This window comes from Lontra canadensis, unplaced genomic scaffold, assembly GCF_010015895.1.
Source record: "Lontra canadensis isolate GAN:19392208 unplaced genomic scaffold, GSC_riverotter_1.0 scaffold106, whole genome shotgun sequence".
Lineage (NCBI taxonomy): Eukaryota > Metazoa > Chordata > Mammalia > Carnivora > Mustelidae > Lontra > Lontra canadensis.
The window spans coordinates 4930648-4955508 of NW_022631100.1; the positions used below are offsets into that span (position 1 = coordinate 4930648).

Consider the following 24861-nt stretch of genomic DNA (forward strand, 5'->3'; position numbering starts at 1 on the left):
GAGGTGCTTTCCCTATTCCCAGAGTAAAGAAGCATCATTATCTCCAAAGACAAAGGGATTCCAAGAAGAATCTTAACAGAACTTGCTAAGTTTCTCCCAACTTTCAACAATTACCTCATACTCCTTAATCTATCCACATTTCTACACCACAACCCACTCTTCATCACACCTAGCATAAAATATAAAGGTCTGTTTATTTGGGTCGCCATTTCCTTATGAAGGTTCTGACAACATGTAAAACTTCTATTAGATAATTTGTATGGTTTTCTCCTGTCAATCTGTCTTGTATACTTTTTAGATCCAGTCAGGGCCCCTAAGAGAGTTAAGGAATACTCTTTCTTCCCCTACACTGATACGTTCCTGGCTGAGGTTTTCACTTAAATCAGCACCTGTATTTTTGAAAACAGTAACACAAGTAAGAGTACCCACTATAGAATTAGTTTCAATATTTTACTTTGGGGAATTACAGGCTACTTCTGGACCAAATGAGCGTAGAATTAATACTTCCATATAGGACTGAGGGTGGGGTTAGTAGACAGAGATAAATTTGAGATTTATTTACTCTTTTAGCTACCGGAATTAAGAAGCTGGTTGGAGAGAATTTGGAGTATCATTAAGGAATATAATAATTCACTCTGAGCTGGTCAAAAGGCAGAATTTTTATGCCTGCCTCAGAAAACAAAAGAAGCATGGTATGGTACCATGTGGATTTCTTTCTAGAAAGAATTTTAAACAAGCTATGTGGTATCACAACTGTCACCAGTGGACCCAGAAATGATTCTTCCGTGAACACCATCCAGGACTGAAGCTACAAACAGCAATGATCAATCTAATTTCTGCTTGAGGAATGACTCCAGTATCTAAGAAGGCAACTGCCACCCATCATTTGATGTTGCAGTCACTGAGAATTGCTCCCTCTGCTGTGGGAACAAACAATGTCAGGGTGGTGAGAATTTATAGCCTAAGGCACTCTCTCTGCCACTTTGGTCCTAGTCACCTTTAATACAAATGAAGAAGGTGGAGAAAGCTGGTGGAGATAAGGACTCAATCCCGGAGAAGAGAGGGATCTACCTCTACCAGTTACAGACTTTATGAACTCTATAATTCATAGTTCTAATTCTTGGTGGAAGGAAAGCTTAGAAAAGCATGGTATATTATCATACAGTATGAAAAACTGGGCTTAATATAGGTAAGAGAATCTAATCTAGTTAGATTATCACATAAGAGGAGTTTGAGGTTTACACAATTACTAAGCTAAACCCAAGAAGGAAGATATCTGATAGCTCTCCGAAATGAATAATATTGTCTCTAACCTCAGGACTATTATGGCATTAAAGATGGTACCATATTACATGCTACCAAAGGGTTAATTCTATATCTTTTCCTGTGGAAATACACATTTCATTTACAAGTAAGTCAACACAACTGCCCAGCTGGCATTGTTTTTTTTTGGGGGGGGGGGGGACTCATATATAGCTGACAAGTGTCCCAGTTTCTTTGAAATACTCAAAACTATCCAAAGTAACAAACAATGAAAGAAAAACAGCTTTACATCTCAGTATGCCCCTCCCTGTATAGACCATGAACTTTTATTTTTTATAAAGATTTATTTATTTTAGAGAGAGAGACAGAGAGAGTGAGTGCATACCAGAGTGGGTGCGGAAATGGGTTGGGGCAGAGGCAAAGGGAGAGAGAATCCTCAAGCAGACTCCTTGCTGAGTGGGGAGCCCAATACAGGGCCTTATCCTAAGACCCTGAGATCATGACCTGAACTGAAATCAAAAGAGTCAGCTGTTTAACTGACTGAGCCACCCAGGTGTCCTAAGACCATGAACTTTTAAAGGGATTTAGGATTAAACTGTCTTTTAGCCAAATATTAGCATAAGATAAATTAACTTTTGCATGCATTAGAAAAATAAAACCAGGTATTTTACTTCAGCATAGAGGTATAGAAGTGATAAGCACAAGATTATTACTACAGTTTTTTTTAATGATTCTTGTTTACATTTTGAATCACTGGTAATTCTTAGCTGTAGCTAAAGTCTGCCATAGCCTTAATGTATGTTAAGTTCTGGCTCAGTGGGCTGCTTTTACTTGCTAAATAAAATAAAAGTGCCAGCCAGTAAGTCTCATTATTTTTTTCCTCTCCACCTTAAAAACTGGCAGTTTAGACATACTGGGGGAAAAAAAAAAAAATTGGCAGTTTTGCTGCAAAACTCTGCTCAGGGTTAAGCTAATCATGTACCTACTATTTTCTTAATACAGAGAGATTTTTTTTAAAATAACGGAAAAAAGAGCAGTAAGTCTTTTATAAAAACAGAAGACATATACACAAACATAATACCAACTTGCTTGAAGCCATTGATACTATACTAAGGTATACTGAAACAAAACTAACATCTACTGGAACAATTTTCTCTTTGCTAGCTTGCTTATAAAAAGTGCCATTATAACTAATATGTTACAACGCTGAGCAAGCTTGCTTAGTTTGCAATTGGAGGATTTATTCTTAGAGACTGACAGAAATGATTCTGAATGTGAAATGATTTTACTATAGAAATTAATATGGTGGGGAGGCCTGGGTGGCTGAGTCAGTTAAGCATCTGCCTTCAGCTCAGGTCATGATCCCAGGGTCCTGGAATTGAGTCCACACCAGGCTCCCTGCTCAGAGAGGAGCCTACTTCCTCTCTGCCTCTGCCTGCTTGTTCTCTCTCTCTCTCTCTCTGACAAATAAGTAAATAAAATCTTTTAAAAAAGAGAGAAAGAAATGAATATGTTAAAAAAATAACTTCCATTTATGGCTTGAACAGAATAAACAGAATGGATTTGCTGTCCTGCTATAAGCAACTAGAAAACCGAACAAAATATTTAAGACAACATTGGGTAACAGGCCGTATTGGACTATGATCCTTATAAGAAGGTGAGTCCTCTAATTACCCTGGCTTTCTGCTTGGAGGCAACTTCCGAACCCCAAAGCAAGAAGGGTAATTCAAACAGGAATCTATAAGCAGACCATAGCTTACTAAGCTGAGGAGACAGGAACAAGTTCAGTATATCTGTACTACAGCTGGAGTTTGTAGGGCCAAGTACCACAGGAGAAAGCAAAAGCAGCACTCCAGGAATCTGCATGGGGGTCTGTCTCCTTGATTGTATGTTGTTATAATAAACTACATATAAACAGGGTTAAACTAAACAAGGCCAGGAAAATAACAATGAACAGGGGAAGTACAACTACTGACAATCTATAATAACATTATCAAATACCAGACTTCACACGGAGTTAGGGGATGTTTGAGCTTTGAGCAGCCATAGTGAAGAAACCTCCCTGAACATCTACAACATTCAGCAGAGTACCCAAATGGGCCATGTCTTGTTAGGAAGGCTAAATTAGCCTTAAAGTAAATGGTTCTCTAGACCAGGGATCAGCAAACTATCGCTTATAGGCCAAATCTAGCCTAATGCCTGTATTTGGTATTTCAGTCTTAATGGAACGTAGCTGTGATAATTTGATCATATACTGTCTATGGCTGCTCCTGCACTAGAGTAGCAGAACTGAGGAACTGCAGCAGAGACTGCATGGCCTGCAAAGCCTAAAATATTTGCAATGTGGTTCTTTAAGAAAAAGTTTGCTGACGGCTACTCTAGAGTCACTCTAATACAATTTAAAAATGAGTCAAAAAATCAAGTTTATCCCCCAAAACAACCTTCAATCAAGACAAACTTTGGGGTGCCCAAAAGGCTCAGTGGGTTAAGCGTCTGCCTTTGGCAAAGGTCATGATCTCAGGGTCCTGGGATGGAGCCCCATGCAAGGCTCCTTGCTCAGTGGGGAGTTTGCTTCTCCCTCTCCCTCTGCCCCTTACCCACCTCCATACATGTGCTCTCTAATAAATAAATAAAAATCCTTTTTAAAAAACCCAAACATTAATACTCTTTTCTTTTTATAACTTATTTTTTAAAAACCCCCATTTTTTTTTTAAATTTTTTATTTTATTTTATTTATTTCTTTGACAGAGACAGATCACAAACAGGCAGAGAGGAAGGCAGAGAGAGGAGGAAGCAGGCTCCCCGCCAAGCAGAGAGCCCGACTTAAGTAATCTCTATACCCAATGTGGGGCTTGAACTAACAACCCTGGAATCAAGAGTCACACGCTCTACTGATTGAGCCAGCCAGACACCCCCAAACTTTAAGACTCTTAAAAACATTCAACAAAATCCAGACACTCAACAATGAAGCAATTACAATGTACAGCATTCAAGAGGCAAAACGCATGACTCAGGAGGAAAAAGAAAATCAATGAACAAAACAGATCCAAAATGATAAAGATAATAGAAGCAACAAAATGAGGATTCATAATGCAGACAGAACTATATTCAAGTATTTAAAGGAAACAATGAACTTACTAAGAGAAATGGAACCCATAATTATAAAGACCAAATGGAATTTCTCCACCTGAGAAGTACTGTTATCCCAAATGAAAAATTCAAAGGATGGACATAGCAATGGATGAAACAGTGGAGGCTAAAACATCAACAAATTTGACATGGGAAAAAGAAAATTGAAATGGAAACAGAAGAGAAAGACTGGGAAGGGTTAAAAAAAAAAAAAAAAAAAAGCATTTGTGTGACCATAAGACAATTCACAATCTAGCAAATATGTAATTGGAATCTCAAATAGAGGAGAAGAGTCAGAAAAAGTATAAGAAGATACAAAGTTAAAAATTTTCCAAATCTAAAAACCACAAAATACCCACAAATACCACTACATCATGGCACATCATAAACTGCTAAAAACGTGTAAGAAAGAGGAAATCTTAGAAGCTGCCAGAGGAGAAACAGACATTACATATAGGAACAACATCACCAATTTGTCATCAGAAGCAATGCAAGGCAATAAAACAGTATCTTTAAGGTAATGAAAGAAGAAAATTGTGAACCTAGAAATATTATTCAAAAGTAAAAGATTATTTTCAAAAAAACTAAAGCTGAGATAGCAGAACTGCACTGTAAGAAACTGTTAAAGTTCTTATACCACATGAAAACTCAGATCTAAACAAAAAGATGAAGGGTGCTGTAAATCATTAATATGTGGGTAAATATAAAAGATACTTGCTCTCTTGTTTTTAATTTTCTTAACAGATAATTTTCCATTTAAAGCAAAAATAATTAACAATGCATTATGGTTATTATAAACAGAAGTAACACATATGATAGCAAAAGTGCACAAGATAAAATAGGGAAATAGAAGTATATTATTGTTAACATTCTTCCATAATGCATAAAGGGTTATAATCTGAAGACAGACCTTGGTAAGTTAAATAGGAATATCACGAACCTTAGAGAAACCACTAAAAAAGAATTAGTATAGCTAATAAGTTAGTAGATAAGATGAATTATAAAAATAATTTAAAAAGAAAGGAAAGGAAATGAAGAACATGGGGAAATAGAACACACAGAATAAACAGAAAACAAATAGCAAGATGGTAGACAAATAACCAATGTTACTGATAAGAAAATGTAAATGGTGTAAATACAATGAAAAGGCAGAGACTGTTAAGACTTGATAAAACAAGACCAACTCTATACTATCCATAAAACACTTAAAGTCTTTTAATTTTAAAAAACAAAGATACAAAGTAAAAGGAGGGGGAAATATACTATGCAAATATTAATCCTAAGAAAGCTGGAATGGCCAGGGAATCTGGGTGGTACAGTTGATTAAGCATCCAACTCTTGGTTTCTGCTCAGGTCATGCATGATCTCAGGGTTGTAAGAGTAAGCCCTGTGTTGGGGCTCTGTACTCCATCCAGAGTCTGATTAAAAAAAGATTCTCTCCCTCTCTACACTTGTCCCTCCCCCTCCTCCATTTGTGCATGAACGTGCATTCTCTCTTCAAATATATATATAAATCTTAAAAAAAAAAAAAAAAAAAGCCAGGGCACCTGGGTGGCTCAGTGCGTTAAGCCTCTGCCTTCTGCTCGGCTCATGGTCTCAGGGTCCTGGGATAGAGCCCCGCATCAGGCTCTCTGCTTAGCAGGACGCCTGCTTCCCACCATCCCCCCCGCCGCCTACCTGTGATCTCTCTGTCAAATAAATAAATAAAATCTTTAAAAAAAAAAAAAAAAGCTGGAATGCCTCTATTAAAATTAAAAAAGTAGACTTTAGGACAAAGAATATGGCCAAGGATAAGAAGAGATATTTTATAATTAATTATAATTAATTTTATAAAATCCTAAATGCATATATTATTTAAAACTGAGTGTCAAAATACACAAAGCAAAACTGATGGAATTGAATGGAACAGACAAGTCCACATTTGTGTTTGGAGACTTCAATACTCTTCTGTCAATAATTTAAAGAATAAGCAGATATAAATCAAAGACATAAAAGACTTGAATAATATTAACAAAATAAACTGAGCAAATTAACATTTACATAAATCTCACTTAAATGGCAAAAAGTATACATTCTTTTCAAGTGCATGTGAATCTATTCACCAAGACAATGTGCCAGACCATTAAACAAATCTCAATACACTTAAAAGACTGAAATTATGCAAGTATGTTCTCTGACCAAACAGAACCAAACTCAAAAACAGTAACAAAAAGACACCTAAAAAAATCCCTAAATATTTGAAGATTTTAAATAATCGGGACTCAAATAAGAACCCCCAAGGAAATGAAAAACTATATTGAACTAAAAGATACTAAAAACACAACATATTGGGATGCCTGGGTGGCTCAGTTAGTTACATGTCTGCCTTTTGGCTCAGGTCATGATCTCAGGGTTCTGGGATCAAGTCCCACATGGGGCTCTCTGCTCAGTGGGAAGCCTGCTTCTCTCTCTGACTGCTGCTCACCCTGCTTGTGTGCTCTTGCTCTCTCTCTCTGACAAATGAATAAATCTTACATACACACACACACACACACCATATCAAAATTTGTATAACTAGTCACAATAGCACTTAGAAAATTATCTCTCTAAATGCTTGTAATAATAAAGCAGAAAGGTTTAACATCAATAATGTAATGAGGTATAGCTTAAGAAGAGAAAAAAAGTAAATTAGACATAAGTATAAACATGATAATAATAAAAAGCAGAAATCAATAAAATAAGGTAAAAATAGGTAAAAATTATTAAAAACAAAAGTTAGTTTTTGAAATAAATTGATAAATCTCTAAAAAAAGATAAATGTAAATTAACAATATCAGGAATGAACGAGGGGATTATCCTACAGTTATTAAAAAGAATAGAGAATAAATATAAACAACTTTATGCCAAGAAAATTGACAGGCAATGAAATGTATAAATTCTATGAAAGATGCAAATTCCCAGAAGATAAAGATAAAGTCAGAATAACAGGAGAAAGGAACACTTCCAAACTCAGTTTATTAGACAAAGTCACAGAAAGACATTATAAAAAAAAATGCAGACCAAATGCCTTCACAAACAGATTTAACTCTTAACAAAATAAACAGAATTTTGCCACATACAAAGAATAATGCATCATGTCTAACTGGGATTTATCAAGATATTCTCGTTGGCTTAACATTAAAAAAAAAAAGAATGTAATTCGCCATTTTAAACAGAACAGGAAAATCACATAATCATAATTGACAAAGAATTGAATATGACAAAATTTAAAACTTATTCATAAAAAGAACTCCTAACAAATGAAGAACAGAAAGGAAATCCCTCAAGGTTATAAGGAATTCCTATGAAAAGCTTTAAGTTAACATCACACTTAATGGTCAAATACTGAACTCTTTCTCTTCCAGACTGGAGGCAAGGGAAGGATGTTTGCTTTTACCACTTCTATTAGAGGTCCTACCCATGTAACAGTCAAGAAAAAGAAAGAAAAAACAAACAGATGAGAAAGGAAGCAGTAAAATTATCTTTATTTGTAAATGACATGATTGCTTATGTAGAAAAGCTTAATAAATATTCAAAAAAGCTACTAAAACTAATAACCTGATCTAGCAGCGTTGTCAGATATGATGTCATTGTATCAAAATCAATATATTTCTATAAATTAAAAATGAATAATTAGCAAATGGATTTTAAAAAGATACCATTTACAATGGCATCAAAAACATGAACTACTTAGGGACAAGCTTAAAATATATTAAGATCTGCATGCTGAAAATATAAAACAATGTTGAAAGATATCAAAGAACACCTAAATAAATGGACAGACATACTATCTTCATGGACTCCCATAAAACAAAAATGGTTTTATGTGTAAGTCTTGGTACTCATGATGATAAACTTTTATAACGAAGGAAGATAATCATTAAACAAAAATCAGAATATAGCCCTTTTCTTACTTAATTTTTCCCAAATGTTAAGCATTACATTGAACTGACTCCTACTCTCAGAATGAGTAATTTTGTAGGAAAAAATGGAAATAAAAAATTTTGTTAACAAATTTGAATACTTAAACCAAGTAGAAAAATTCTTACAAAAAACTGGCCACAAGTGAGCAAGAAGACAAAGAAAACATGCATCATCTGAAAGACATTAAAACAAAACAAAACAAAACAAAACAAAACAAAACAAAACAAAAAAAAAAAGTTGGGCTCCTGGGTGGCCAGTGGGTTGAAGCCTCTGCCTTCGGCTCGGGTCGTGATCTCAGGGTCCTGGGATCGGGCCCTGCATCGGGCTCTCTGCTCGGCGGGGAGCCTGCTTCCCTCCCCGCCTCTGCCTGCCTCTCTGCCTGCTCGTGATCTCTCTCTCTCTCTCTCTCGTTGTGTGTTTAATAAATAAATAAAATCTTGAAAAAAAAAAAAAGTCAACTGTCAAAAACTTTTTTCTACCTCAGGCTTACATGGCTTTATCTACAAGCTCAGTCAAATATTCAAGAACAGAGTACTTTTAATATCACATATTTGTCCACAGAAGACTCCTTAATTTTTTTCATGAAACTTAACATAATTATGAAATCAAAATGTGACAAGAACGATGCAAGAAAGGAAGATTCTAGACCAAAGTTTTTCATGAAAATAGATGAAAAAAATCCCAAATGGAATAGCAGCAGGTCAATTTTAATAATATATATGAATAATACATCTTGACCAAGTTGGGCTTATTCCAATGAGGTACAACTGATTTAAGATTAGAAAAAAATTATCACTCAATATTTAAAAGATAATTATTAAATCATCTTCAATAGGTACAAAAGAAAGCAATATACTCCAGCTTCATTTGTGGTGAGAACTCTGTGCAACCTGAAAACTGAAAGAAACTTCCTTATAAGGTTTCTACAAAAATCTTACATATTTAAAAGTTTTCCCTTTTGTGAGTAAAAAGATGAAGATGCCAGGTATCATCACTTCCCTTCAACATTACACTAAAATGAATAAAAATTAGGTATAAAATTGGGAAAGTAAAAATTAAACTTTTATTACTTGTGGATCATATTATTATGCACATAGAATATTCCAGGAATGTAGAAATTGATAATTAAAATTAGTAAGGGAGTTAATAAGCTGCTGGATTAAAAAAAAAATGGAGACAAGAACATCCCATTCCTCAGAGGTCACTGTGACACCTTCCTTTCTTTTTAATATTTATTGGTTTACTTCAACTGGTGATATACATTTGTGGTAAAAATTCAAACAGTACAAAGAATAGGAGAAAAGTATCTCTCTCTCCCTTTTTCTGAGTCCCTGAAGTAACTACTGTGATTAGAAATGAAATCTTTCCAGAAAAACTTTGCATCGTTACTGTGAACTTCAACTGCATGGCAGATCAAGCGCGTCTTCAGGGTTATCTCAGGATGTAAAAGAATCTTAAGTTTTCTATCCGGTGATTCTACTCTCTCCCTACCTTGTTTGAGTTTCAGGTAACAAACAACCCTACTTTAAACTTGGGATTTCATCCTTGTTAAACTGACAAACCATATTTTATATTCAATTCTAAGCCCCTTGATCACCTAAGAGAAGTCTCTAGGTTTCTCTTACAGAAAAAGCAATTCCACAGAGGTCACTTCTGTATTTCTGGACATATTATTAACTGGCCCCCAGGATGAAATGGATCTGACTATGTAAGACAATCCATATTCTTAAAAATCAAATTAACAAAACATGTGGACAAAAATACACTGTACAGATAAGCCAGAGTGGCAAAGTGGAATAAACAGTCACTGGAGTCACACTTAAGTTCAATGGTCTAACACTTCCAAACTATGTTATCCTGGACAAGTTATGTAACCTCTCTAAATCTCAGTCTTCTCAACTATAAAATAAAACTGAGCTAACAGAGCTAACGAAGAGAAGGGAAGGGAACTAACAGAGTTGTTATTAAGACACACATATAAATATCTGGCAAAAAATATGCATCTTATAAGTGAGCGTTTTTAGAGGAAAGTCACTGCGTCTTTTTTTTTTTTTTTTTTTTTGGAGAGAGAGTTGGGGTGGGCAGAGGGAGAGAGAAAGAATCTTAACCACGCTCCACACTAAGTGCAGAGCCCAACCCGGGTCTCAATCTCACAACCCTGAGGATCACGTCCAGAGCCAAAATTCAAAGTCAGATGCTTAGCCGACTGAGACACCCAGGCACCCCAAGGGAAAGCTGCTTATAGTTCCAGGTAAGAGTTTAAGAAAAAGAAGGTAGCCAAACTGTCAAAAATCATGAGAAGATGAAAGGACTGTTTATTAGTAATGGGTTTTTGGATTTGACATTAAATGACTTGGTGATCTCAAAAGCAACTCCACCTGAAGTTCAAGTCTGTAGCATTAAGGGCCTTTACACAAGTTCCTGGAGCTAATTCAGTCTTCAGAACTTGGCTTTTACAGAGCTTCTGAAAAAAGCTTTCCCTAATCTCCAAGGTGATAAGGTTAACTCTGTCCAAACTGTTTCCACAGAAAGAACAAATGTCCATTATCACAGCACTTTCGTATCATGATAGTGGCTTCTGTATAAAGTTTATTAATTTCATGCCATTTTATTCATCTATCACTATCCACCCATTGAGCATTAGGGCAGATATTACGTGCTAGGAATTCTGCTAGGTACTGGAGTTCTGAAGATGAGTAAGATATGATGTCCGATCTTGAGATTATGGAGTAGGAGAGAAATGGACTTTGAAATAGAAAACTACTCTATTATTATGAGAAAGACAGAGTTCACAGGGCCAACTGAGGAAGCAAGAAGGAAGTGATCCTCTATCTGGGAGAGATAGGAAAGCCTTCATACATAAGACCACAAATGAAACATGAAAAAGTAACAGTTGAAATTTCTCATGAGAAAAGACAGAAGATCTTTTAGACAAAGGGACATGGTTATGCAAATGCTTTGAGTTTGGGGGGAAAACAGTGTTTGGGGTGATGACAAATTATGAGTCAATTTGTATATTAGCTGATTAGATTAGAATAACAGGTTGAGGTAAACATGTAAACTATTCTCTCATACCAGAGTTAGGATTTTATTTATGGATAGCAAGGAGTCAATGGCAAGGAAAAGACAGAATTACTTTTTTCCTAATAGTGTTGTATTCCCTTAGTGATGTTTCACTCCCCTCCCACATTCCCCACGGCACTTAGTCATGGTCTTTAATCGTATGCCTTAATAAAACTCTTAAATCCACATCTATTGAGTTAAGCAAGTGAAACTACAAAAAGGAAAAAAAAAAAGTTTGTATGCCAGTAGGTGGGAGACAATTTCTGTATCCTCAAGCATACTTCAAAAGTTGAGTTTTTTTTAAGTAGGCTCCAAGCCCGACATGGGGTTTGAACCCACAACCCCAAGAACAAGAGTTCTACACTCTACTGAGCCAGGCAAGTACCCCAAAACTGTTTTTCATAAGCAAATATACTGAAACACTTTTTTGATGATGATAATTTTTTTTTGAGAGACAGTGTGAGCAGTAGGGGGTTGGGGATGGGGGCAGAGGGAGAGGGACAATCTCCAGCAGACCCCCCACTGAGCACAGAGCCCAACATGGGGCTCGATTTCACGACCCTGAGATCATAACCTAAGCTGAAATCCAGAATCAGACCCTTAACCAACTGAGCTACCTAGGTGCCCCAATATACTGAAATGCTTAAATAAATATGTTTGTAATATGTGAGGTTAACTTTAACATTTTTAAAAGGAACCTGAATACAGAAAAAAAGTACTGATTATTTAATAACCCACCTAATGGGACTACTTCTAATCGTCTCTCAGTATAATGTACTCTACACATTGCTATGAAAATATGATCACATGATAATTTCATCTCCTTGGACAGTGGACTTGAGGAACTTACTAATGCCTAAATAAGAAAGTCCACATTTCTTTTTTCAGTATGGCATTCAAGACTATGTCATCTGGAACCTCTCTCATTTCCCAACAGAGTTTCTACCCCACTTCTTAGTTAGACTACCCTATTAGAAGTTTCTTAAATTATAGTTTCTCTCATCTACATTTTTGTTCACACTGCTCTCCAGCCTGAAGGCAGTGTAGCTAAAAAAGAGAGTGGGTTTTGGAGTCAGGCAGAGCTGAATTCAAACTCTAACTCTACTACTCCTTATTTAGTTGTATCTTGAGTAAATCAGTTAACGTCTCTGAGCCTTAACTTCACTTGCAAACAGAGGTCAAACGTATGTATATACTTTTTTATGGTGATGACTTTGAATTAAGATGGCACTTAGTATATAATGCCTGGCTGGTACTAAAAAGATGCTGGTTTATGGTCTTCTGTCCAGGCATGTCCTTTACCTTTGTCTTAAGCCTTCTAAAACCCTGCATGTTTTTATGAAGCCCAGCACAAGAGCCAGTATCTTCATAAAAAGTCTTCCACAATTCTCCCAATTAGAAGTAATTTCTCCCCACCTAGGGTCAATACTTTCCCTTTATAAATATTTATATTGGGTTGTAAACCATCTAAATATATGTCATATATTTAGGAATGAATTTTATGGGGTGCCTGGGTAGCTCAGTTAGTTAAGTGTCTGCCTTCAGCTCAGATCATGATCTCAGGGTCCTGGGATGGAGCCCTACATTGGGCTCCCTGCTCAGTGGGGAGTCTGCTTCTCCTTCTACCTCTACCTCTACTCCTCCCCGCTGCTTGTACTCTCTCTCTCAGTCTGTCAAATAAATAAATTAAATCATTTTTAAAAAAGGAATGTATTTTTTATATTGAGAGATGTATTAATTATTTATATATTTATATATTTATATATTGTAAGATATATATAAATTATTAATGTATTAGATTAAATCTAATGAATTAAAAGCAAGTGCAGGTTGTCCAGTTATATGGGTTAGTGTAGAAAGTGTTGAAGATGATGACAGCAACATTTATTGTTTATTGCCTGGTCATTTGCCTTGAGTTTCTCACCTATCCCGATACTTTCCATATATTTTCTAATTTGGTTCCACAATATTACATGGAAGATACTATTATTCTGATTTCAAAGAAGAGAAAACAGAGCCACACAAAGGTGATTAACTTCCCCAAAGCATCATAGCTAGTATTGAGTGCCAATATGAATACAAATCTGACAATTAGTACTCTTAATCATAACCCTACGACCCTAAGAAGCGATAAATGACACATGCCTCCCCTGTCTCCTACATGTTTAAAAGCACAATCTTGCCAAATAAGGATCTCAAAAAATTCTGAAACATTTTCTCCCCCAAAGCAACTTTATGGTCTGTGTTATAAAACTAAGGAAGACAAGGACTCTGAAGATTTTATTGGGAGAAAAACAAAGCTAAGACATACGATTTTTAAGACCGAGTCTTCCTTTCAAGTGATAGAACACTGTTAGTGACATGGCAAATGTAAAGTACACTGAAATACTATTCACATTTGTCTTCTAAATGTAAGAGATGCAGTTGAGATAGCTAGTAAAAATTAATGAAAGTAGTCTGTCTTCAACAGTTTGTTCTACAGTCACTGAATTTTCTTCTTAAGGTGTCCACTAAGTTAAAACTGTATGTCCATTTAAATCCTTCAGACAAACATTCATGTAATGAAACTGGTAAATCACTATGTACAATACACAGTATCTGCAAATACAACTCCCTAGAGGACACAGAACACGGAGGAGATGGCTGAATTTAGTATCTTCCTTAAACATAAACAGAGAAGTATATAAAAATTTAAGGTAAACTAGGTTTCAAACAAGAACAACTCACAATCTACATTATATCTGTTAATTCCTTAATAGCCCCTCCACAGAGCTTTTGTCTCTTTTTTAAATGAACTGATACCTTTCTTCTCATTGCCAGAAAGGAGTGCTAATTTGGAGTGATGACTAAAGTGTCACTTCAAATAAAAGACCATATATACCACCTTAGGCTCTTTTCATATCAAGATTATAAACATAAAATAGGGACTTTTGCCTCATTTTTTTTTTTTTCCATTTTGGGGTGGGATGGAAGAATAGTGATAATTATATTTCAAATACATCTGGATGGGGGGCCTGGGTGGCTCAGTGGGTTAAAGCCTCTGCCTTCGGCCCAGGTCATGATCCCAGGGTCCTGGGATCGATCCCTGCATCGGGCTCTCTGCTCAGCGGGGAGCCTGCTTCCTCCTCTCTCTTTCTCTCTCTGCCTACTTGTGATCTCTGTCAAATAAATAAATAAAATCTTTAAAAATAAATAAATAAAATAAAATATATCTGGAAAATTAGAATGGATTTTCCCTTCATATATGAGTTCATGGATTCTGTATACGGCCAAATCTGATTTTGACTCAGCATCCTATAGCCACAGAACACTTTAAATTGAATTTGTCTTTTCAGTCTTTCTGTTCATGCATGATCTAGAGTTGCTTTATGACCATCCTCTGCCTCTCCCTTGAGTTGAGATGCAAATACAATACATAGAAATTTTTAACAGTTTTTCTTCTATCAATGCTCTGTTAAGTGATACTGGTCAGTTATCTAGTTTCTTCACTCCTTTTTATTTTCTTCAAAGTATCCCTAAACCTTCACAAACTTTCTCACGGTACCCTGTAATTTAAATACAAAAAGGGAACATACTCAAAGTGCTAACATTTTGCTGCTTCATCTTATTGTGCCATAGCGGCTTTCCTGACATGCAGAATCATTCTCTTATTAAAAAGCCACTTTAGAGAAGATCTTGTCTTTTATCAAGTTCATGTTGTTTCTGATCTCAGAGTTACATGTATTTCACTTTTGTATGGCTATGAGTCATCAGGAGAACCCATCAACTTGACCAGAGTGTGTTCATTTACCTTAACACAGCCATAAATCTATGCTGCACACGGGCATCACGTGAGAGCCCACACAAAGATACTCAAACATGCGTCCCAAAAAGATCCTCAAAGATTTCTAAATAAACACCATTTGTAAGCCTGACAGTTTCTTTTTGTCTCTGACCTTTCTTTTAGCACTGACTTCATAAAATATATGTAAATATGTCTAAGAAAAAATGAGCACAGAACTATAATCTATCAATAAGAGGTCCTGCTCTTTAAACTGAAATGTTACAATCCACCCTGGCCCCTGCCTTCTCTGTTAATAGAGAATCTAAGGCTGAATTATTTGTCTGAATTGAGTTTGTAAGACAGACAAATCTTAGAATCTAAGATTCTCATTTTACTACTGTCTCATTTTATTATCTTACAGAGACAGTAAAACCAAATACAAAAAACCAACCTTCTATCATTATCACATGACCAATCATTGAGCACTACAGGCCAGTTACTATACAAAGGCTTTATATGAATTATTTCACTAAGTCTCCACTTGGCAGTTTTATTGAGGAAAATGTTATTTTCATCCTCAATTTACAAAAGAAACATGGTCTTAAAGAGACTTAACTTGTTCAAAGCCATATACAAAGCTATGGAATAGCAAAACTATGAATCAACATATGAAGACTGATACAATATACCAATTCTCAGCTTGCAGAATACTGATTTAATAAACCACACACATGGCCCCGACCCAAATTTACACAATCAGAATGCAAAGAGAAAGGAGTCTTAGGTGAACATTTGATATCTATGGGAAAGCCTCAGCTCTCATATATTATATATGGATATTATATCTCAAATTTCATATACCTAGAGTCCTTTCTATATAGAATTTGGTCTTTGATGGATCTCCCTAGAAGTATGATTCTGAGTGATATCACTGGAGAAAAGGGGCTAGCTACAGATGGAAGAGAGTGTTCTACAGTTAGGATATAAGGCTGTGCCAGTACTCTACTCTTCCCTGCCAATCCCAACTCAGATCTGGGAGGCTTGGAGTTTCTTCAACACGAGGAAATCTTTTCAAGATCATTCAGTTAAATCCAAACTCTCTCTTTCCTCCCCACTGGTATCCTTCCTTAAGATGATAATGGGCACCTATGTAAGTACAAACTATAAAGACTATTATGAAAAGAATGATATAGTCATAATTTACAATGAATAAAATAATGGGTAATTATTTTAATAAAACCTATTATATTCATCACATCATACTTCATTTTTTTATTGGTTCAAATACCTGTTCTTATAACTAACTTATCTAATAAGAGGAAATTAATTACTCTGCTAATCAAAAGGACTCCTAGATTTGGTGGCTTATCGTGTTTTTTCAAATCCAAACTTTTTAAGCTTTTTAAGTAAGATTTTCTGAATGAATAGTGGAAACATCCCATATAGAAGATATTTTTATAATCATTCTAAGACAAAGTGGACCAGGATTTTTAATGGCAAACTGATGATGCTCTAGGTGCTGGATATTTCCTATACCCATGACTAGATTTAAGAAAGGATAGTACTAAACAGAGAGAAGACATAAATGCATATGAAATTCAAATTTTATCTAAAGGTAAAAGGGCCTAATGTGATCATGACTATAAACACAAAATACCAGCCCACTAAATTTTACCACTGGATCTGTCTCTACATGAAAATTCACATTCATTAAAAATGATTTCATTATAAACTGCTCCTCTCACTGGGAAAATAACCATATACACGTGTACAGATTGAGCTACAATTTCTTTGCAGGACTTCTAAGATGTTTTACCATTTTGAAAGGTTAACAATACATCAACAACTTAAGACTTCAAAGTAGTCCAACAATCATGTCTAAGTGCCAATTTAGAAATGTAATGTGAGGGACGCCTGGGTGGCTCAGTTGGTTAAGCGGCTGCCTTCAGCTCAGGTCATGATCCCAGCGTCCTGGGATCGAGTCCCACATCGGGCTCCTTGCTCGGTGGGGAGCCTGCTTCTCTCTCTGCCTCTGCCTGCCATTCTGTCTGCCTGTGCTCGCTCTCTTTCCCTCTCTCTCTGACAAATAAATAAAATCTTAAAAAAAAAAAAAAAAGAAATGTAATGTGAGTAGACAGAAACACACACACATATACACACACAGGAAGGAACTGGAAGGAGGTCTACCTCCACCAAAAACCTACCTCCTCCAGAAATCAGTAGATTATCAACTCTCTTCCCTGTCTCAAGCTTATTTTTTTTCTGTCAAGACATTTTTATATTTGGTATCCAAAGGAAACTGTGTTCACATTTTGAGCATACATAACATAAACTGTTCTCAGGAATGGATATTAAAACTATTTAACATCAGGATCAACCTAGTTGATCAACTAGGCATCAACCTAGTTTTAGAAAAAAACGAACATAGCTATACCATTAAATATTGGACTGTCCCTGATTTTAGCATATCCTTGACCATAAAAGTGGTTATAATTCCATTTAATCTTTAAGTACAACAGGAATATTACAGATACAAATATTTTATCTTACAATGGGATTTAAAATTCACATTGTGAGAATCAAACTCTGAGCTTCCACAAAACCTCAAATAGCAAAGGATGTATAACTAGTGGAACTGGTACAAAACACTTGCCTTCACACTCAAATAAATCCATCTCTAATTACTATGTCAGCTCTGATCTGCAATATATGAGAATCACTCAATTCCTATATGATACATCTGATTTTAGTAGAAACCAGCTGTCACCAGATTTACTGGAGACTGTGGAGGAGAGTTTAAGGGGCATATATGATCTGGCAGCAAAAGGGTAAGGGCACTACATAGCTACATGGAAGATGAAATGGAAGAACTTGGTAGCAAGCAGATTCAAAATGATGAATGCTTTAAAAAGGATTTAAGAACACAAGGTTAAATAAGTTAAGTACTATATTTCCTGGGCTTGGCTGAAACATCCTAGAAAATAACAAGAATGGTGAGGACAACTCTCCTATTTATTCGTAAACACACCTTGAGATAGATTCAGTCATAAGGCAGTCTCTTCCCTTTTGAATTAGACCTCAATAATATTTATGTTCTTGATTTTTACTCAGAGGTCATTTTGATGATGACCTAGATTTTAATTTCTTGTGTAAAGAAGCAGAGCACAAATAATAGAAATGAGAGGCACCTGGGTGGCTCAGTCGGTTAAGCACCTGCGTTTGACTCAGGTCCAGATCCCTGCTCAGCAGGGAATCGGCTTCTCCCTCTCCCTCTGCCACTCCACCTGCTTATGCTCTCTGCCTCTCAAATAAATAGAACCTTTAAATAATAATAATACAAGTAGTACAAAATCTTAAAATGGTTCCTCAAAATAAAGAGCAGACTAATGATTTCTAAAAAGCTTAGAAAAATAAGGCTATGATTCAATATTGTCTGATACAGTAATTGTTCAGAATAAGAAATATATGGGAATTTCAAAGCCACAAACAAGGACAGATACCCATGCAATTAGTTATAAATAAACCCAGCTGTGGTTTGCTTACAGCACACCCTGGTGCTGTGAATCAGCAATGCTATAGCAGGTCCCTCCCCTGCTGACAGAACACACACAATGAAAAACCCAAGATTTTAAATTTAGTGCTAAGAAGTTACTACTTAGTAGCTAGCTTTTTCCTGGTAATGATCGCTCCTCAAATTTGTTACAGACTTAAAAATTTACATAAACTGTGTTTGGAAATATCACTTTCTTAATGACGAATCAATTTCTAACCAGAAACTTCATGGAAGCTACTTCTGATTAGCTTCTTCATATCTAAAATATTGATTGACCTCTACTGATAACCCTGATTAGTTAAGTCAATGACCTCTCAGAAAATAGTATTTCTATATTCAGTCCACTTCCTGGCTGTAGGTTCCTTAATCAAACAATACCTATTCTTAAAACCATAAAGTATCTATAACCCAACTGAGATGGACGCAGAAGTAACCTCACTTGGTGTCTATTAAAAATTCCGTACACTTACTGACCAAGACAGTAAACAAAACAGCCCAGAAAGCAGTACTTGGAATGCTGGTTTAAAGGTTGTATGGAGGGGAACGATCAGACTTAGCCAGCTGTCCTAAGCCAGACAGAGACCTCCATGTTTATGTAGGATCACTGCAATTTGTAGACAAAAGGCATTTTTCCATTTGTCCACACAGTTGGTTCCTGCAGGTTCCATTTTTGGTGTGATTTATTATTAAGAAGCCTTCAGTTATCCTGTCTTTCCTATAGCAACTTCCCAACTGCATTAGATTCTCATTTAAATACCCTTCAGTGCATTCAAATAAACTACAGAAGAAAAATAGGATTCCAAAAGAAATAGAAAAAGAACCATTAAAAAAAAACCATGCAGCATATAAAAGCCAAAGTGATCTTTACTCTAGGAATAAAGGTTGCCAAGAACATGTACAAGGGAAGGAGGACTGAGATACACACACCAAAAAAATCACATCCACCAACTTCCCTTTATTCCCAGTGCTTTCTAAATTCTCCTCCCTTCTCATTACCCAGCTCCAATCAAGTTTTCCTTGACACAAAACAACTCAAATATTATCTCTAGACACCCATAACTTCCCTCACATATCAATACCTACAGACCCTGGATACGCCCCTGAATAAAGCTTAAGAACAATGTGCTTGCAATCACATATCTGACAGAAAACAATTACTCCATACTGCCGATCAATACTGCAGAGGGCCTCTGGTCATGGCACTGTGCATTTCTAAGGGCATTATTTGCACATTCCCTCCAGAATACTCTGGCAAAACTATTTCAAGAGTTCTGTACTACTTTAAGGATATCATGTAATACAGAAGAAACGGTAATGAATTTAAGACACGGGGACCTGGACTGTATTTTGGTTCTGCCACGGTACTGGCTTCACCTTCGTGGAAACTCAATTTCTTCAATTATACAGCGGTAATTTTAGGTACTTCACGGAATTTTTATGAAAACTCAAATGAAACACAGTAAAGTATCTAACCAAAACAGGAACTGGCATATTATAGGCACCAAACAAATAAGTGGCAATTTTTTTTTTTTAAGATTTTATTCATTTATTTGACAGAGAGAGAAAGAGAGATCACAAGCAGGCAGAGAGGCAGGGGGAAGCAGGCTCCCCGCTGAGCAGAGAGCCCAACGCGGGGCTCAATCCCAGGACCCTGAGATCATGACCCAAGCCAAAGGCAGAGGCTTAACCCACTGAGCCACCCAGCCGCCCAGGCAATTATTCTTAATAAAATACTATAACCTAAATTTTTTTAAGATTTATTTTAGAAAGAGATAGCAGCAAGGAGGGGCAGAGGGAAAGGGAGAAAGAAACATAAGCAGACTCCACACTTATATCACAGAGCCTGATGCTAGGCTCAATCTCATGACCCTGAGATCATGATCTGAACCAAAACCAAGAGTTGGACATTTAACCAGTGGAACCAGCCAGGCACCCCAACCTAAATTTCTTTGTATTAAAAGGCAGTTGGTGGGCACCTGGGTGGCACAGTTGGTTAAGTGTCTGCCTTCAGTTCAGGTCCTGGGGCTGAGTTGGGAGTCCTTCTCTCTTTCCCTCTGCTCCCCCTAACCTGCAGCTTGTGCACTCTCTCTCTCTCTCTAATAAATCAAATCTTAAAAAAAAAAAGGTGGGGCGGCGGGGGGGGCGCCTGGGTGGCTCAGTGGGTTAAAGCCTCTGCTTTCAGCTCAGGTCATGATCCCAGGGTCCTGGGTTCGAGCCCCGCATCGGGCTAACTGCTCAGCAGGGAGCCTGCTTCCCCTCCTCTCTCTCTGCCTGCCTTTCTGCCTACTTGTGATCTCTGTCAAATAAATAAATAAAATCTTAAAAAAAAAGGAAGAAAGAAAGAAAAAGGTGTTGTCTGAAGTATGAATGTCCTAGTATATCACAGTCATCATATTCCTGATCTTATAAAATTGATTAAAAACATAAAGCAGGCTCCCTAGGTTAAGGAGATTTAAATTTTATCTTAACTGTTTCCTAGAAAACTAAGTAGAACTAATTATAACAGCGATTGGTGTTATTTTTTGCTCTCAAAGTAGAAGCAAGGAAGATAACAGGGGCAACGCGAAATGAAGTAAAATTAGAGAAGAATATGCTTGAGTGGCAGCTGGTAAGACGCATTCTATTGGTGCATCAGTAACTGTTAAAACCCAGAAACCAAGGACAGAGGAACAAAAAAGTAAGGATTGAGCTGGAAAAGGGTGAGAGGATTTAAGTAAGTGGGAGAGGGAGGAGAGGCAATACAGAAATTTTTAAATTTCAAGACTTGGAGTAAGATACAGCCAAAAGGAATTAAGGATGTTAGTATGTCGAAAGTTGAATAGAAAAATCAAAGGAATAGTGTTTCATAATAAATTTCTTTTGGTTGTACAGAATAAATTACTGAGCTCTATGACTGATTTAAACTGACTTCACACTGGGGCATCTGGGTGGCTCGGTTAGTCAAGCATCAGACTCTTGATTTTGGCTCAGATCACAATCTCAGGGTTGTGAGATCAAGCCCCGTGTAGGGCTCTGAGCTAAGCATGGAGTCCGCTTGACATGCTCTTCTTCTCCCTCTCCCTCTCTACTTGCCCCCCACTTGATGCACGCTCTCTCTCAAACAAATAAACAAACAAATAAGTAAAATCTTTAAACAAACCTCACTGCTTTTTGTGGCCATTTAGAGTCTTTGAAAATTTAGTTAGATGAAATATGTTAATTCAGCAAATACTTATAAAGCAAATATAAGAAGGAAAAAAAGCTCAACAACTGATACTTTATAGTACTTTATTACTTATGAATCCATGAGCAGTGTGTTAAAAATGAAGACTCGGGAGCTTCTGGGCTGGTGAACACATTCAAGTGACAGGAAGATGGTTTGCCCAGGACAAGAAAGCTCTATACTCTGCCACTGCCGCCACCAGCACCAGCAGCACCTTTCTCTGTGCATCTTCTCTATTTGGCTTTCCCTGAATCGTATTCCTTTATAATAAATTAGTAAATGTTTGGTCAAATTTGGCTGATTAAACATCAGGATATGCTACCTTTTGGGAGACACATCCTTTTTTTTTTTAAGATTTTATTTATTTGACAGAGAGAGATCACAAGTAGACGGAGAGGCAGGCGGGGGGTGGGGGGGGAGGAAGCAGGCTCCCTGCTCAGCAGGGAGCCCAACTTGGGACTCGATCCCAGGGACCTGAGATCATGACCCGAGCCGAAGGCAGCGGCTTAACCCACTGAGCCACCCAGGCACCCCAGGAGACACATCTTTGACTCTAGCTTTAAGATCCTGATTTACTACAAGCATTACAAGAATGTTCTAGCTTTTATTTGTGCTATTGAGGAGATCAGAGGGAAATCACAGCCTATTACCCAATGTTGCCCTTGGAGCTGGTCTTTGTAACATCTTCCAAAGTGACCGAATTCCACGGGGACTTAGAATTTTAATGTGGCTCTTGGAAGGGCTTGAGACAGTAATACCTAGTTACTCCTCTGAAATGAAGAACAGGTCTGTGGTGGTCACTCCTGGAAACATTTTTTTGCCCCATCCCCAATGGATACATTACTGGAGCTCTACAAATTTCCACAGGTGGGATCAACACTGGATGTGCTGGGGATGGGATCTTTGTTTCTCCCATGTAATTTTAGGCTATTTAATAAAAAGAAAGAAGAGATTTGTGCATTCCATAAAGAAATAAAACCACCACCATAGAGGTTCCTGCGTCTCACCTTCTTTGAAACATTAACTTAGTCAGTCTGAGGTTTAGAAACTTGCATTTTTAATACAAATCCCAGGAAATTAATAATTCTGAGGTAGATAATCAGTAAGACCATGCTTTGAAAAAACACTAGTATAGACACTGGAAACTGTCTATAAGTGTTGAATTCAGAGAAAGGAGAAGTCTGCATTTTTCTACTATTGGCCAAAGGGTTGGTGAGAGGGAAGTGGAAAGATTTAAAAAAACAAAATTACTAAGTGCCTATTTTCCTGATCCCATGCAAGGTCAAGACAAGACCAAGATGAACAGAACAAGAGTTTTTATCCTAACGAGGCTTTTGAGTTCAATAAAAATGACTGTATATGTAAAGCTTATTTTAATACTTTTACATAATCTATATAAGTTTACTTAGTTAAAAAAGATATTATATTCAGTACTGGAATTTGAAATACAAAGTGGCTCACAGGATTTCGTAGACAATTTAACTTCACAAATGGAAATCTATGAGAATTCAAAATAAATACAATAAAACAGGAAACTGAGAACTATGTTGTTACCTATACTAGTGTGTTTACATGTACTACTAAGTAAATGTCCTATTCTCTTTTCTCTCATCCTCCCATTTCCGTATTTTAAACTAGTCCATAACAAAGGAAACTACACAACATCAGCACAACTTCACAGAAGGCAGTTTTGAACTCCTCACCTCTATTTTCAAGTGACATTATATACCTGCAAAGGATTCAAGTAAGACTGAGGTAAAGAGTAAGTTAACATAATGAAAATTCAGATGTTGACTTTCACTGCAAATGGAGTTACGAGTTCTTAACCATCACACATTTTTAAATATTTATTGTTTATGAGGTGATGGGAAGAAGTAGGAGCTATTCTTAATGGAACAACTTTGTAAGACTTGGAGTTACAGAAAAATATAATGGACTTCCTTGTGAAGAAGGAATTTCTGGTCACTAGAAGCATTCGAAAAGTTTGAAGGATACCCCATTAGAAATGTGATATAATTCATTTCTACATTGGGCAAAATGTAAGGAATCTAATGGTAGTCATCTACCCAAATAACACTCTACTACTTCTGTGGCTACAAAACTCAGCACTATACTTAAAGAACTTCCTGTCTAATGACATTACAATATGTAACACACGGAAGTACAGGAAAGGGCATCTGGACATAGTGAGCAGCAAGCTCAAAGGCACAAGGGTAAACAAACAAACAACCATGTGGTATTTGAGGGTCTTCAAACAGTTCGGTGTTGCTGGAGTGTAAAATGTGCCTACGCAAGTGGTAGGTGATAATGCTGAAGAAGTAGGTGTTAAATGTCACATAAAAAGCTTAGATTTTATTCTGTAACCATTAGACACGAGGGAGCATTTTAAACAGCACAGGTAAATTAGCCTGGGACTACGAGGTGATGGCCGGGGGTGATGAAGGCCTGAACTAGTAGGGTAAGTGGCAGAGTAGCAGGGGACAAAATGGAGAATGGATTCAAGATTAAAAGGAAAATGAGATCAGATTGTGCTTAGACACATACCAAACTTGCTTTTACATTTCTAAGAGTCCATTCTTTAATGGTCAAAACCTTGTACTTAAATAGATTTGATTTTAAGTTTATAGAATACCAAAGAATAGGGGTGCCTGGGTAACTCAGATCTCAGGGTCCTGGGATAGAGCCCCCTCGCCAGGGCTCCCTGCTCAGCAGGGAGTCTGTTTCTCCCTCTCCCTGTGTCCCTCCCTACTCCCCCACCGCTTGTACTCTCTCTCTCTCAAATAAATAAAATCTTAAAAAAAGAATACTGAGGAATAGGAGCATATTTAATAAAATTTTAAAAAATTAATTCAATACTTTCCATGTTGTAGTAAATCATAGCAATAGTCTATACTGTCTGAATTTCAACAGAAATCCCCCTGGTTCATTAGTAGAATACCAAATTGG

General features: G+C 36.7%; 1 protein-coding gene and 1 non-coding gene across 4 annotated transcripts in view; both read right to left on the bottom strand.

The window, feature by feature from the left end:
• The window catches only part of COP1 (COP1 E3 ubiquitin ligase), a 201039-nt gene that overhangs the window by 3762 nt on the left and 172416 nt on the right, over window positions 1-24861 (bottom strand). The window lies entirely within an intron of this gene.
• On the bottom strand, window positions 19242-19382 carry LOC116855825. Its single transcript, XR_004380449.1, has one exon.